General features: G+C 42.5%; 1 long non-coding RNA gene across 3 annotated transcripts in view; it reads right to left on the minus strand.

Annotated features, from left to right (window-relative positions):
* LOC113605876 (uncharacterized) overlaps positions 1–14,464 on the minus strand; it is a 40,829-nt gene that overhangs the window by 8,712 nt on the left and 17,653 nt on the right. The gene's annotated exons all lie outside the window — the stretch shown is intronic.

The following is a 14,464-nucleotide window of genomic DNA, read 5'->3' on the forward strand; positions in this document are numbered from 1 at the left end:
AAAATTGAATATTATGGTGATAGCCGTCATCAATTTCTCTGAATTTAATGGAAATTTCCCAACATTTAATCATTTATCATAATGTTCACTCTATTTGGAGATAAATTCTCTTTGTTGCCTCTAAATAATTTCCTTCAATATTTGTAGGGGACCAGAAGATATCTACTTTGTTTGGTAGTGATTGCTGAATTTTGTCCAAGGTCATTTTGTTATTTATTGGTATAATCTTATGTTTTCTCACCTTAAATTTATTGATGTATTGATTTGTTTTTATTAGTTCCTTGATATAAATTTATTGATGCACTGATTTGTTTTTATTTAAAATTGAATTTTAAACAATTCTGGTCATATACTGTGATTTTTGTCATACTGCTGAAGTACATTTGGTAATATCTTACTTAGAATTTTTCCATCTATAATCATATGTGAGGCAGTATTATAGTTTCCTTTTTCTTTGATAAGATTTTAGAATTCAAATTAACTGTTCTTTAAAAATTAGAAAAAACTTGTCTCTAAAATATGCTGAATTTTGTTTTCTATTTTTTGGCCATGCCAATTGGCATGCGGGATCTTAGTTCCCTGACCAGGGATCGAACCTGCACTCCCTGCAGTGGAATGCAGCATCTTAATCACTGGACTGCCAGGGAAGTCCCTGTTGAATTTTTATATATTGACTATGTATTTGATATCCTTGCTATAAATTCACTTAGTTCTAGAAGGGTTTATTTTTTTTTTTATAAATTAGAGTTTTCTATAAACACAATCAAGACACATATCAATATAAAGATAATTCCTTTTTCATTTTCATTTCCTTTTATGTCCTTTAATTGCCTTATTGCACAGGCAAGGACAGTGTTGAGGAAGCACTCAGAATGGACCTTGTTTCTGACCTTAGGGAAAAAGCATTCAGTATTTTATCATAAAGTGTTATGTTAGCTGTTCATTTCCATAGATATCCTTATCCGATCGTGAAAGATTTTTTCATTACTAACTTACTGAGAGCTTTATTGTGAACAGTGTTGAATTTTGTCAAATACATAAAAAGCACCTACTGACACGATCTTTTGGTTTCCCTCCATCTTTAATGTGGTGAATCGCTTTGATTAATTTTAGAATGTCATACCAGCCTTGTGTTCCTAGCTTATGCCCCATTTTGTCATGATGTATTACCCTTTATATATATATATTGCTGAATTCCATTTTCTGGTTGTTTTTTGGAGATTTCTGTGTGTATGATTATTATTGATATTGATCTGTAATTTTTTTTTCTTATGATCTCTTTTTCAGGTTTTATTCTCAGTTAAGTTGATGTCATAGAGTGAGATGGAAAGTGTTCTTTATATTCTGAAAGCAGTATTGTAAGATTCGTATTATTTCTTTCTTAAATTCTGGGTCAAACTGCCATTGAAACCATCTGAGCTTGGAGTTTTCTTTGTGGAAAAGATTTATAGTTTCAACGACAATATATGCCCCCAAATTGAATTTTTATATTATACCAAACTAGTGAAAATGAATTGTAAAAGAGAAAAGTTCCATTTTTAGAGAACATAAAATACATAGCAATAAGTTTAACAAAATGCATGCAGGACTACTGCTTAAAAATTATACAGTTTTGCTGAGAGAAGCTAGAGAACACCTAAATAAATGCAAAGATATGCCATAATCATGGGTGAGAAGACCCAAAAATGTATGAAAGGCAATTCTCCTCAAATTTACCTGTACGTTCAATGGAAGGTAATCAAAATCCCAACAGGCATTTTTGTAGAAGGTGCTACGTTGATTGTAAAACATATATGGAGGGCTTCCCTGGTGGCGCAGTGGTTGAGAGTCCGCCTGCCGATGCAGGGGACACGGGTTCGTGCCCAGGTCCGGGAAGATCCCACATGCTGCGGAGCGGCTGGGCCCGTGAGCCATGGCCGCTGAGCCTGCGCGTCCGGAGCCTGTGCTCCGCAACGGGAGAGGCCACAACAGTGAGAGGTCCGTGTACCGAAAAAAAAAAAAAAAAATTCATAGTAGTTCATAATCCATAGAGACAGAAAGCAGAGTGGTGGTTGCCAGGGGCTGGGAGGAAGGAGGATTGGGAAGGGATGCTTAATCGGTGCCAGGTTTCCATTTGGAGTGATGAGTAAGTTCTAGAACTAGATAGTGGTGATGCTTGCACCACATTATAAATGTACTTAATGCCACAAAGTTGTACACTTTACAGTGGTTAAGCTGGCAACTGGTAAAATTGTATGTAATGTGTATTTTACCACTTTTTTTTTTTTTTTTAATATGCTCACAAAGGACACAGAGAAAGGGTAAATGGTTGAAGAAAGGCAAGTGTAAGGCAATAAGGAGGGAAGGGGACGGGGGCAACCTGAAAAGGTCAGGCTGGTGATCACCACTCAGCTCAATCGATTGTCACCATGGGAGAATGCGGGTCAGATTTCAGAATTTCTCAAGTTAAGACAGAAATAGGGATTTCATGTGAAAACAACCCATCTGGATATGTGGCAAGTAAGTGAGGCTTTTAAAAACAGAATGTGGGCCTGCAGGTCCCCAGTTTACAACTTTGGCAGCAGTGACCTTTTGGGTTCAGCCAGCTCTAGGAATGTGGTATATAGGGACAGGGACCAGGCACAGGGAGGTGTCCTACACGGTGACACACTCTGCGAGGGATGCAAGTCAGCCCTCTGACTGGAAAAGGAAACCAGCCGTGCGTACACTGGAGTGCAGAGCCCCTATCTCTGAGGTTGGGATTAGGCATCGGCATACATTGGCTCCTCCCACTTCTGCAGTGGGCAGAATTTAGTTTCCCTCCCCGTTGATGGTGGGCATGGCCGCATGACTAGCTTTGGCCAAGGGAGGAATGTTAGCAGACACCTAGGCGCACAAAGGTTTAAACACTCTAGTGATGTTAAACACTCTAGCTCTTGAGGAAATTATGCCCCCTTCAGCCTGAGCTGCAGAGTAAACACATACAGAATAAACCTGAATCCAACCAACAGCTCGGGGCCAAGCCCAGCTAACATGGGGGCTGGTGCAGAGTCACCCACTGAAGCCCGCTCTAGATCAGACACACTGCAGCTGACCTCAGTCCAGTGATCAGGAAGCTAAGTGTTTGGCGAAGCCGCTGAAGTTTGTGGGTAGATTATTAAACAGGGTTGAGTCAATATCTGATACCACCGTCAGGAACCAAGTGGGTTTGGTAAATCCAAACCCCAATTCCTCGTTCTTAAACTTTGTGACATTAGATAGCCTAAACTTTAAGCTATCTTTACACTCTTAAAAATTATTGAGGACCCCAACGCACTTTTATTTATGTGAGTTCTATCTGTCAATATTTACTATATTAGAAATTAAAACTGATAAATATTTAAAATACAAGAACAGTACTCAACATTAGCCATGAAAGAAATACAAATCAAAACCATAGTGAGGGGAATTCCCTGGTGGTTCAGTGGTTAAGACTCTGAACTTCCACTGCAGGGGGCACAGGTTCCATCCCTGGTCAGGGAACTAAGATCCCATATGCTGCGCAGTGCAGCCAAAAAAACCCCACCAAAACCAAAACCAAACAAACAAACAAAACCTACAGTGGGATACCACTTCACACCTACTAGGATGGCTATAATCAAACAGACAGAAAATAGTTATTGGCGAAGATGTGGAGAAATCAGAATCCTCATACACCACTAGCGGGAATGTAAAATGATACAGCCACTTTGGAAAATAGTTGAGAAGTTCTTCAAAAGGTTAAACATAGAGTTAACAATTCCTCTCAAGGAATTCCCAACAATTCCTCTCAGAAGTATATATTTTTTTTCAAGAGAAATGAAAACATATGGCCACATAAAAACTTGTACACAAATGATCATAGCAGCATTATTCATAATAGCTCAGGGGTAGAAGCAATCCAGATTCCCCTCAACTGATGAATAGATAAATATAATGTGGTCTGTCCACACAATGGAATATTATCTGGCAATAAAAAAGAATGAAGTATTGATACAGACTACAATGTGGAGGAACCTTGAAAATATTATGCTAAGTAAAAGAAGTCAGTCACAAAAGACCACATATTGAATGATTCCATTTTATGTGAAATGTTCAGAATAAGCAAATCTATAGAGAAGAAAGTAGATTAGTAACTGCCAGGGGCTAGGGGTCGGGGGAACAGGGAGTAACTGCTAATGAGTGTGGGGTTTCGTTGGGGGGAGGTGAAAAGTTTCTAAAATTGATTGTGCTGAGAGTTGCATACCTTTGAGGACATACTAATAACCACTGGATGGTATACTTTTTTCTTTTGGATAGTGTACTTTAAATAGGCAAATTGTATGGTATGTGAATTATATCTCAATAAAGCTGTTATTGAAAATAATACACACACCAAAAAAAAAAAAACTATGCACACATTCCATTAGCTGGCAGAGTAATGACACCACCATACATGTAACCTCTGGAAAACTCCACTAAGTCCTCATGGGAGAGTGTAAGTCCTCGTGGGAGAGTGCAAGTGAAAGGGGAAAAAATATAAGGTCCAGGAATTAGTGCCAAATAGGGAACAACTCTAATGGGCTATCTATACTCCAGAGCCCCTTGTGGGGTCAACCAAGGTCAATGTTGTACCTGCATCACAGTTCAAATTCTCCATCCACGCAACCCTCGTGCCTCCCTCTCCCTTCCACACGTGTCTTGCACTTCAAACTGCATTTCAGTGTCAAACTGCAACAGGATTTATCGGCATATGGATGGACTATGGAGCCTAGAAGTTGGATTTAACATATAGACAAGCCCTAGTGTATTTCAGGCCTGTATTTCAGTACAGACTCATATCTGTACTGTGAGCCTGACATCCTGACCTGAAAGACAAGAGAAGAATAAAAAATTGCTGCTAGAAGCACTATTTACAATAGCCAAGACATGGAAGAAAACTAAATGTCCATCGACAGATGAATGGATAAAGATGTGGTACATATATACAATGGAATATTATTCAGCTGTAAAAAAGAATGAAATAATTGCATTTGCAGCAACATGAATGGACCTAGAGATTGTCATACTAAGTGAAGTAAGTCAGACAGAGAAAGACAAATATCATATGATATCACTTATATGTGGAATCTAAAAAATGATACAAATGAACTTATTTACAAAACAGAAATAGACTCACTGACATAGAAAACAAACTTATGGTTACCAAAGGAGAAAGGCGTGGTGGGTAAATTAGGAATTTGGGATTAAAAGATACACATTACTGTATATAAAACAGATAAACAGTAAGGACCTGTATAGCTCAGGGAACTATATTCAATACCTTGTAATAGCCTATAATGGAAAAGAATCTGAAAAAGAATATATATATATATTTTTTTCCTGTACTTTGCTTTACATCTGAAACATTGTAAATCAACTACACTTCAATAAATTTTTTTTTTTAACTTTAAAAAAGCGTATGGAATTCCCTAGCAGTCCAGTGGTTAGGACTCCATGCTCTCACTGCTGAGGGTCTGGGTTCAATCCTTGGTCGCGGAACTAAGATCCCACAAGCCACACGGCATGGCCAAAAGAAATTTTTTTTTAATAATAAGAAGTGTAAAAAAAATAGCTGCTATAAGCATTTCCTAGAGGCCACAAAGGGAAAGAGCCAAAGATGCCCAACCTCATTAGAATTCAGTATTCAGAAAGATTCTAATTAAAACCATAATAGCATACCGTTTCATATCCAGCCGGCTGTCAAAACTTTAAAAGACTCTCAATATGAGGTTTTAACCCACAGAATAAAACAGATATCCATGAGTCCATGTTGATCTAAGTAAATAATCAAATAAGTAACGGGGAGAAGGAACAGCTCTTTCTTTCAATAGAATTCCAACTAATAGATGTAGAGGAGAAAGGGACATGAAAAATCACTATTAGGCAAATGCCCCAGTAACAACTGTCGCAGACCAGATTCACCAACAGATGCTAAAATTAGCAGGTGCAAGTTTGAGGAGAATCAAGACTTGTATAGTCATGAAGTATCTCCCCCAAGATACTTATTAATTGCAAAGGGAAAGACAGTAACTTTACAGTGGAGAAGTGCAGCAGACTGTGCCTTAACCTAGTGATGGTCAACATCGCCCATAACAAGACATACTGACATGTCTGATATGATGCACTGAGAAAGACACAGCATCATCTGTGTGGTGTTCCTGGCAAAAATGTATAACTTCATTTCAACCATGAAAAACATCAGACAAACCCAAATTTAGGGACATTTAATAAAAGAGCTGATAAATACTCCTTAAAAGTGTCAAGGTCATGAAAGACAAGGAAATGCAGAGGGGCATGACCAAGCCAGCCTGGTCTTCCAGATGTGGAATTGAGCCGCCTTAGGAAGGAATTCCCCCAGCTCCATTCAAGCCTTCTGATGAGTGAGGCCCTGGCAGTGAGGATGAGCCAGGGCTTCGAGCCAGGAACATTCAGATAAGCCTCCCTCCAAAACCTGACTCACAGAAAGTGTGTGTGAGGTGACAAGTGTTCATTGCTTTGAGCAGCTTTTTTAGAGAAAATAATTGCTGTTGTGAACAGTGGTCACCAGATGGCGCCCGGATTCCAAGGATGGAAACAAAAATGAATGCCAACGTTATAAGGAGGTCACTGCCCCTGAGTTCATTTGTAAATGTATCACAAGCCTAATAAAAATGTCATTGGGGTTTTTTCCTAGAGCTAGACAACTTGATTATAAGGTTCATTTGAAAGTAAAACAGGCAAATATGGGGGGGGGGGACTGAAAAATGAGAAGGAGGAGGAGAAAACAGATATTAAAAACCATATAGGGCTTCCCTGGTGGCGCAGTGGTTGAGAGTCCGCCTGCCGGTGCAGGGGACGTGGGTTCGTGCCCCGGTGCGGGAGGATCCCGCATGCCGCGGAGCGGCTGGGCCCGTGAGCCATGGCCGCTGAGCCTGTGCGTCCGGAGCCTGTGCTCCGCAACGGGAGACGCCATGGCAGTGAGAGGCCCGCGTACTGCCAAAAAAAAAAAAAAAAAAAAATCCAGAAGCAATGAAAGAGAATTTTGTCAAATGACCAAGCAAAAATGAAAACCTTTTGCAGGTTCAAAACATAAACCCACCAGGTGCAAACTAAAAACTACAGATGACAAAATGAAGGAAAAAAATTTACAACTTATATCACAAAGGGTTAGTATCCCTAAAATATCAAGAGCATCTAAAAATTGAGGCAAAAAAGACCAAGAAACCTATCGAAAGTGGGCAAGATACATGAAGAAGTTCACATAAAAAGAAATGCCAATGTCCTCTACATATGCAAAAATATGCTCAACCCCACTCATAATTTTTAAAAACCACAAATTCAAACCACACGGAGATTCTTTTTCTCACTTATCAGATTAGCAAAACTCCAAGCGTTTGACAACACTCTGTTGGCAATGCCATGGGGACACAGGGGTTCTCACACCTTGCCAGTGGAACGCAAAAAAGTAAAGCCTCCATGGAGGAGAATTTGGCAATATCTAGCAAATTCACCCTTTGTCCCCACAATCCCACGGATTCTAACGCAAAGACACACACCAAGACCCTATGACCATCTGCTGGTGGGATGCCTGCACCTGAGTATCTCTATTGGAACCTGATCAAATCCAAAAGCAAATCAATCATCTCCACCACCATCACCCCATCCCTCTTCCTACATTGCCTGTATTGTGTGAACGGGCACCACACTCCATCTGCGACCCAGGCCAGGAAAGTGGCAGCTGTCCTAGACTCCTCCCTCTACTCAAATAGTAATCAAGACCTTTTAAATATCTTCTGTGTGTCCCTCTTCTCCACCCCACTCCCACTATACTCTAGTTTGGACAGTCTTCATCTTTAACTTGTATTACTGCAGCAGGCTCTGATCAGTCAGTCAGGGTCCAGTAAGGAGAGAGAAACCACACCAGGTACTCTAACAGAGGGAATTTAACATATGGACTATAATACAAGGAACTGCCAACTTGGTATAAAGTTGTTATCTAGATAACTGAAAGGGTAAAAAAAAAGAATTCTAAGGCAGCTTAGCTGTTCTTAAACCTTAGCCAAATCACCTGGAGGACTTGTTAAAAGGCAGACCGTTGAGGACAGCTACCAGAGTCTCTGATGGGTCTGGGATGGGGCTTGGAGTTTTACAGTTCTCACAAGTTCCCAGCTGATACTGATGCTGCCGGTCTGGGGACCACACTCTGAGAACTACAGCTCTAAGATAGGAGAGAAGTAGCAACTGCAGGAAGCAGGGACCACACCTAGAGCTGGGGAAACACAGATGCAAAAGAAGGGGCACTAGCCAGCTGGCGCTGCTGTTTCTGATGAGACTGGTTTTGCCAGAGTTAGAAAACTACAAATTGGATTCAGCAGCTGCTACAGGAAGACAGTACTGCTGCTGCTGCCGCCACTGCCACCACCATCAGAGTGAAGTGTTGCTGGGTAACACTCACAAGAACAGCAGGCAAGTCAGTCCCTTCTGCATAAGGTGACCAAGCACCCCGGGAAGAGTTTCCCAGGAAGCAGAACTTTCAGTGCTAAAACTGGAGAAGTCCTGGGAAAACCAGGATGAGTTAATCACCCCACTTCTGCAACCTCCTAGTAAACCCCATTGCCAGGGTCTAAAACAGAACCACCTGGTAAAGCAGAAATGTGGTTTCCCAGCTCAGCATCACAAAGCAAAACATAGGAGGGTGGGTTGGGAGCTCAGAGACAATAGCTTCATAATCGACGCTGACTACACGTGGTCTTCCCGGTCCTCTGCAATCCATCCTCAGGGGCGCCGTCAAGAGAAACTTTATAAATAGGTATAACCGATCACTTCAGACTCTTGCCAAAGTTTTTTCAATAGCTGCCTGTGATATTGTGATTCATATTAAGAAAGATACGTTTGGTTTTTGTCCCCTTTCCTGACACAGAGTCCCTAAAACCCTTGGATTTCTTAAGTGATGAGAGCGATAAAAGTGAAAAGAGTGTCTCATTCTTCACAAGCCCCTTTCAACCACACCCGAGTTTATGGTAATGCAGTGGCTGTTGCCAGCTTTCACTGTGTCCCACACTTCGCCCTGTGCATCTCTTCCATTCAACCATTCCAGAGGTGCATCCTTTTTACAGGTAAGTAAACTGTTTTCCTGAGTTCTGTGAGCTGTTCTAGCAAATGATCGAACCCGAGGAGGGGGTGATGGGAACCCCCGATTTGTAGCCAAGTGGGACAGAGGTTGCAGGTAACCTGAAGACCCACTGCTTGCCATAGGTATCTGAGTTGGGGGTTAGGCTTGCGGGACTGAGCCCTTAACCTGGGTGGGATCTCAAGCTAACTCCAGGTAGGTGGTGTCAGAATTGAATTGAATTCTAAGACATGCAGTTGGTGTCCCCAGAGAATTGGAGAATTTCTTGGTGTGGGAAAAACCTCCACAGGTTTGCTGACTGGTACTGAGAGCTGAGTGGTGACTAGAGGAGGAAACAGCGTTTTTCCTTTTCACTGCCTGCCAGCCAATCAGGGTGAAATTCCAACTTTATTTTTAAATTTAATTATTTACTTATTTATTATTTTTGGCTGCATTGGGTCTCCGTTGCTGTGCGCGGGCTTTCTCTAGTTGTGGAGAGCGGGGGCTACTCTTCATTGCCGTGCACAGGCTTCTCTTGTTGCGGAGCACGGGCCCTAGGTGCCGGCTTCAGCTGTTGTGGCACGCAGGCTTCATTAGTTGTGGCATGAAGGCTCTAGAGCACAGGCTCAGTAGTTGTGGGGCATGGGCTTAGCTGCTCTGCAGCATGTGGGATCTTCCCGGACCAGGGCTCAAACCCGTGTCCCCTGCATTGGCAGGTGGATTCTTAACCACTGCGCTACCAGGGAAGTCCCCCAACTTTTTAATGTAGCATAAAAGGCTCTTCAAGGTTATCTTCAGCGCAGTCTCATCTCCTTTCCTGAACTTTATGTTCCAGAAATACAGAAATTTTTGAGTTTCCTAAAGCAAATCGTGTTCTCAAGTCGCTATGCTTTGAATATACTATTGCCTCATCTGTCGAAAAGCACATAAATTCCTTTTTCAGAGGAAAACAGAAGATCAGAATATGTGCTTCCCCTTTAAGAATGGAAGTTAGTTTTCAATCCATAAAATGTTAGCTGGATTTGAAGGCCAAAGACAATCTCAAAGCAAATGAGTTTTTTGAATTCCACAGTAGTTACTGTTCTCAAGTTTTTAACACCCAAGGAGAAAAAAGATAAGAACACTTCCAGTGTTAATGAAACTTGTTAGTTTTTTTGTCCTGTTAAAGATATTTATACTTGAATTTTTTTTTAAGGCTTGAAATATTTTTAGATGAAATCCATAAGTGAAAAGCAATGGTTGCTTTAAAAATTAGAGACGGTTTATAAAGTCGTAAAAATTAGAGTCGGTTATAAAGTCGTATAAAGATGATAAAAAAAGATTCAGTAATAATTTACAAAGCTTGTTCTTAAATTCAAAGTCTATTAAGATCCTTATGTGGTTATGTGGTTAAGAGAGAGATTTTGCTTTTTTTCTGTTTCTACTGCAATACTTTTTTTTTTAATTAAGTGATTTATGACCAGTCTTGTTTGGTTTTTCTCCAGCATAAATTCCCCCGTGAAAAACGACTTCCAAGGCAAACACTGAGCTGTTTATAGGACCCCACTGGATTCAATATCTTCCTCCAGTGAGTTGGATTATAACTATTTGCATGACCATCCTTCCCCTACACTGATCCTCCTTTTAGCCAGTAACTGTGGGTTTTGGTCTTCAGACTCCACACTGGTAGCACAATATCTTTCGTAGGGTGGACACCTGTGAGTGAATGTAACAGCACTTTTGATGAAACCGAGTTCCCATGCAGCCCAATGCAGATGATCGTTATTTAACCCTGGGCAAGCTTGACTTGGGCAATGGTTGCCTGACTCTCCGGTGACTCGTGGACAGAAGGCGGAGTGCAGGGGGCAGGAGTGAGCGCTCTGGAGTCAGACTGCTCTACTTGGCAGTTGCCCGTTCCGTGCACTTGGGCAAGTGATTGAACTGCCCAGGGCCTGCCTGCCTTTCCTATAGAATAGTGGTGGTAATGATGGTTCCCACCTCCTCCTCCGTCGCAGTGAGGATTAAATGAGGTGATGCATGTTAGGTCCAGAGCACAGTGCTTGACACTTTTGAGTGTAAATATTCACTGTTGGAGTTATTTTCTTTGAAACGCGGTCAGTGTTACTCACTTCATAGTGTTTTGTTTTAAGGACTAAATGGAGTGACGTGGTCAGTGACTGACAGTGATCTGACACATAGCAGGCACTCCTGCTTGTCTCCTTTACTTATTCTGGGGCAGTTCTGTCTCCCCAGAATGCACCCAGCTGAGTGGCTAGCTCTGCTACTTCTTGTGTATCACCCAGGGGGAGAAAAAGTTCTTCTCCGAAAGAAGGAACACTGGTTTACGCCAGAACTAATGGAGTGGAGTTGAAGGGCAGCATTGAAGACTGGTGAGAGATGAGGCAGGTGTTAGTTTGCTGGGGCTGCTATAACAGAATAGCATAGACTGGGTGGCTTAACAACAGAAATTTATTCTCTCACAGTTCTGGAGGTTGGAAGTCCAGTATCAAGGTGCCAGAAGGGTTGGTTTCTCTTGAGGCCTCTCTCCTTGGCTTGCAGACAGCCACCTTCTCACTGTGTCCTCACGTGGCCTTTTCTCTTCGTGCACATGCCTTTCATGTCTCTTCCTCTTCCAATAAGGACACCAGTCCTATTGGATTAGGGCCCCAGCCTTATAACCTCATTTAACCTTAATTACCTCCCTAAAAACCCTATCTCCAAACTCAGCCACACTTGGGGGTCAGGGCTTCAATGTACAGATTTGAGGGGGGAGGGCATTATTCAGTCCAGAACAATGTGATAAGGCAGGAGATGAGTAGGGACCAGAACCAGATCACAAAGGGCTGGCTTGGGGGCTTTCTTCTTCACGCACCCACCCCTGGTCTCCTGGGAATTGGCTCCATGGAGAGTCTCTTTCTGTCCTTTACCTTCCAGACAGGACTAAGCACAGCTCAACGGTGCATTTTTCAAGGTTGCCTGGGATTAGGGAGTTCCCTGATGGCCTAGTGGTTAGGATTCTGGGCTTCTAATGCCGTGGCCTGGGTTCAGTCCCTGGTCAGGGAACTGAGATACTGTAAAGTGCATGGCACAGCCAAAAAATAAATTAAAAAGGGTTGCCTGGGTAAGAGCGGACCCAGTGGAAATCACTAGAGGGAAGTTGCCTGGAGAGCAAGCACACCCGGGAGGGATTATGCAAATTAGATGTACAGGATTCCCCACTCCCCCCACCCCCAGTTAGGCTTCCTTTTTTTTTTTGGCTGTGTTGGGTCTTCGTTGCTGCACGTGGGCTTTCTCTAGTTTCATCGAGAGGGGGTTACTCTTTGTTGTGGTATGTGGGCTTCTCACTGCGGTGGCTTCTCTTGCTGCAGAGCACCGGCTCTAGGCACGCGGGCTTCAGTGGTTGCAGTGCATGGGCTCTAGGGCAAGCGGGCTTCGGTAGTTGTGGCTCGCAGGCTCGGTAGTTGTGGCTCGCAGGCTCTAGAGAGCAGGCTCGGTAGTTGTGGCACACGGGCTTAGTTGCTCCATGGCATGTGGGATCTTCCCGGACCAGGGCTCAAACCCATGTCCCCTGCACTGGCAGGCGGATTCCTAACCACTGTGCCACCAGGGAAGTACCAGGCTTCCTTCTTTGAGTCAGTGGCCCAGGGCTTTTGAAAAAGAGCCTAAACCTGAACAGAGCAGTCCATTAATTCCTGCATTCCACAAATCTGAGTGCCCATTGCTCCAGGGACTGTTCTAGGCCCTGGGGCTCTCGCAGAGTTTAGGTTCTAGGCCTGCACCGTCCAGTATAATATTATCAATATTAAGCACTTGGAATGTGGCTAGTCTGGATTGAGATGTCCTGAAGTATAAACTACACACCAGATTTCAAAGACAATATAAAATATCTCATTAATAATTTTTCTATTAAATGCATGCTAAAATCGTATGTCCAATACATTGTATTAAATACAATATGTATTATTAAAGTTAATTCCATCTATTTCTTTTTAACGTATTTTTTTTAAACAGGATTCCTGGAAATTTGACATGATATATGTGACTCACATTTGTGGCTCACATTCTATTTCTCTTGGACTGTGCTGTTCTAGAAGCTCCACCTGGAGACTCTGATCAAGCTCCTTCTAATGGACATAATCAGAGGGGACCTTAACTTGGACCACCATTCTTAAGGATTAGGCAATTTGGAGCAAATGCCTCTAGCTGATGATAGCTGTTTTAAAGTAAGCTGTGAGGATGGGGGAAAAAAATGGGAAAAGGGGGGAAAGAAATGAGATCAGCAACAGCTGGAGAGACCAGAGAGGGACGAAGAGTGCTCTGAGGCCTGAGAGCACATTTCCAACTTGCCCTCTGTAGTAGGCAGAAAAATGACCCTCCAAAGATGTCCATGTCCTAATGCCTGGAACCTGTCCATATGTTATCTTACATGGCAAAAGGGAGACGCTGCAAACATGATTAAGCTAAGGATTTTGAGATGGGGAGAGGATTCCAGATTATCCAGGTAGACCCAATGTAATCACAAGCGTCCTTATAAGTGAAAGAGGGAGGCAGGAGAGTCAGAGAAGATGTGAGGATGGAAGCAGAGCTCAGAGTGATGTCACGCTGCCTCTGAAGATGAAGGAAGGGGCCACGAGCCAAGGAGTGCAGGTGGTCTCTAGAAGCTGGAAAAGGCAAGGAAATGGGTTCTCCCCTCAAGCCTCCATAAGGAATGCAGCCCTATGACACTTTGATTTTAGCCCAGTGAGAGGGATTTTACACTTCTAACCTCCAGAATTGTAAGACAGTAAATTCGTGTTCTTGTAAGCCACTAAGTTTTTGGTAATTTGTTATAGGAGCTATAGGAAACGAATCCACTCACTTGCCTGCTGGATCTTTCTTTCTTTTTCCTTTCTTTCTTTTTCTTTCTTTCTTCTTTCTTTCTTTCTTTCTTTCTGTCTTTTTCCTTCCTTTCTTCCTTCCTTCCTTCCTCCCTCCCTCCCTCCCTCCCTCCCTTCCTTTCTTTCTTTCTTTTTCTCTCCCCCTCTTTTTTTTTCCTGGATATTTCTTTTGAGTCACACTCCTCACTAGCTGAGAGAGCCACTTCCTTCTAAGGCGTAGTGGGGACAGCCCTGGCTGGGTCTTCAGTATACCCTGTGGGTCTCTGGACAAATCTCTTTTCCTCTGTTGAGGAGCAAGGAGATTGGGAAAACTGTGTGGAGTTCTAGTGGAGAGGACTGGCATATTTGTCTGCACTGGGTATCAGCATAGACGCCTTTCTAAAATTAGGACAGAAGAAGTCCCAAAGAACTGGCTAGTTGTTCAACACGCTGAGTCCTTTAAATGAGATAAATCATCTCATTTAATTCTGAGAAGAGCCCTATGACTTAGATATCTATGAGT

The sequence above is a fragment of the Aethalodelphis obliquidens genome, unplaced genomic scaffold (assembly GCF_003676395.1).
Source record: "Aethalodelphis obliquidens isolate GAN/ISIS:26980383/991018 unplaced genomic scaffold, ASM367639v1 scaffold43, whole genome shotgun sequence".
NCBI classification, from domain to species: domain Eukaryota; kingdom Metazoa; phylum Chordata; class Mammalia; order Artiodactyla; family Delphinidae; genus Aethalodelphis; species Aethalodelphis obliquidens.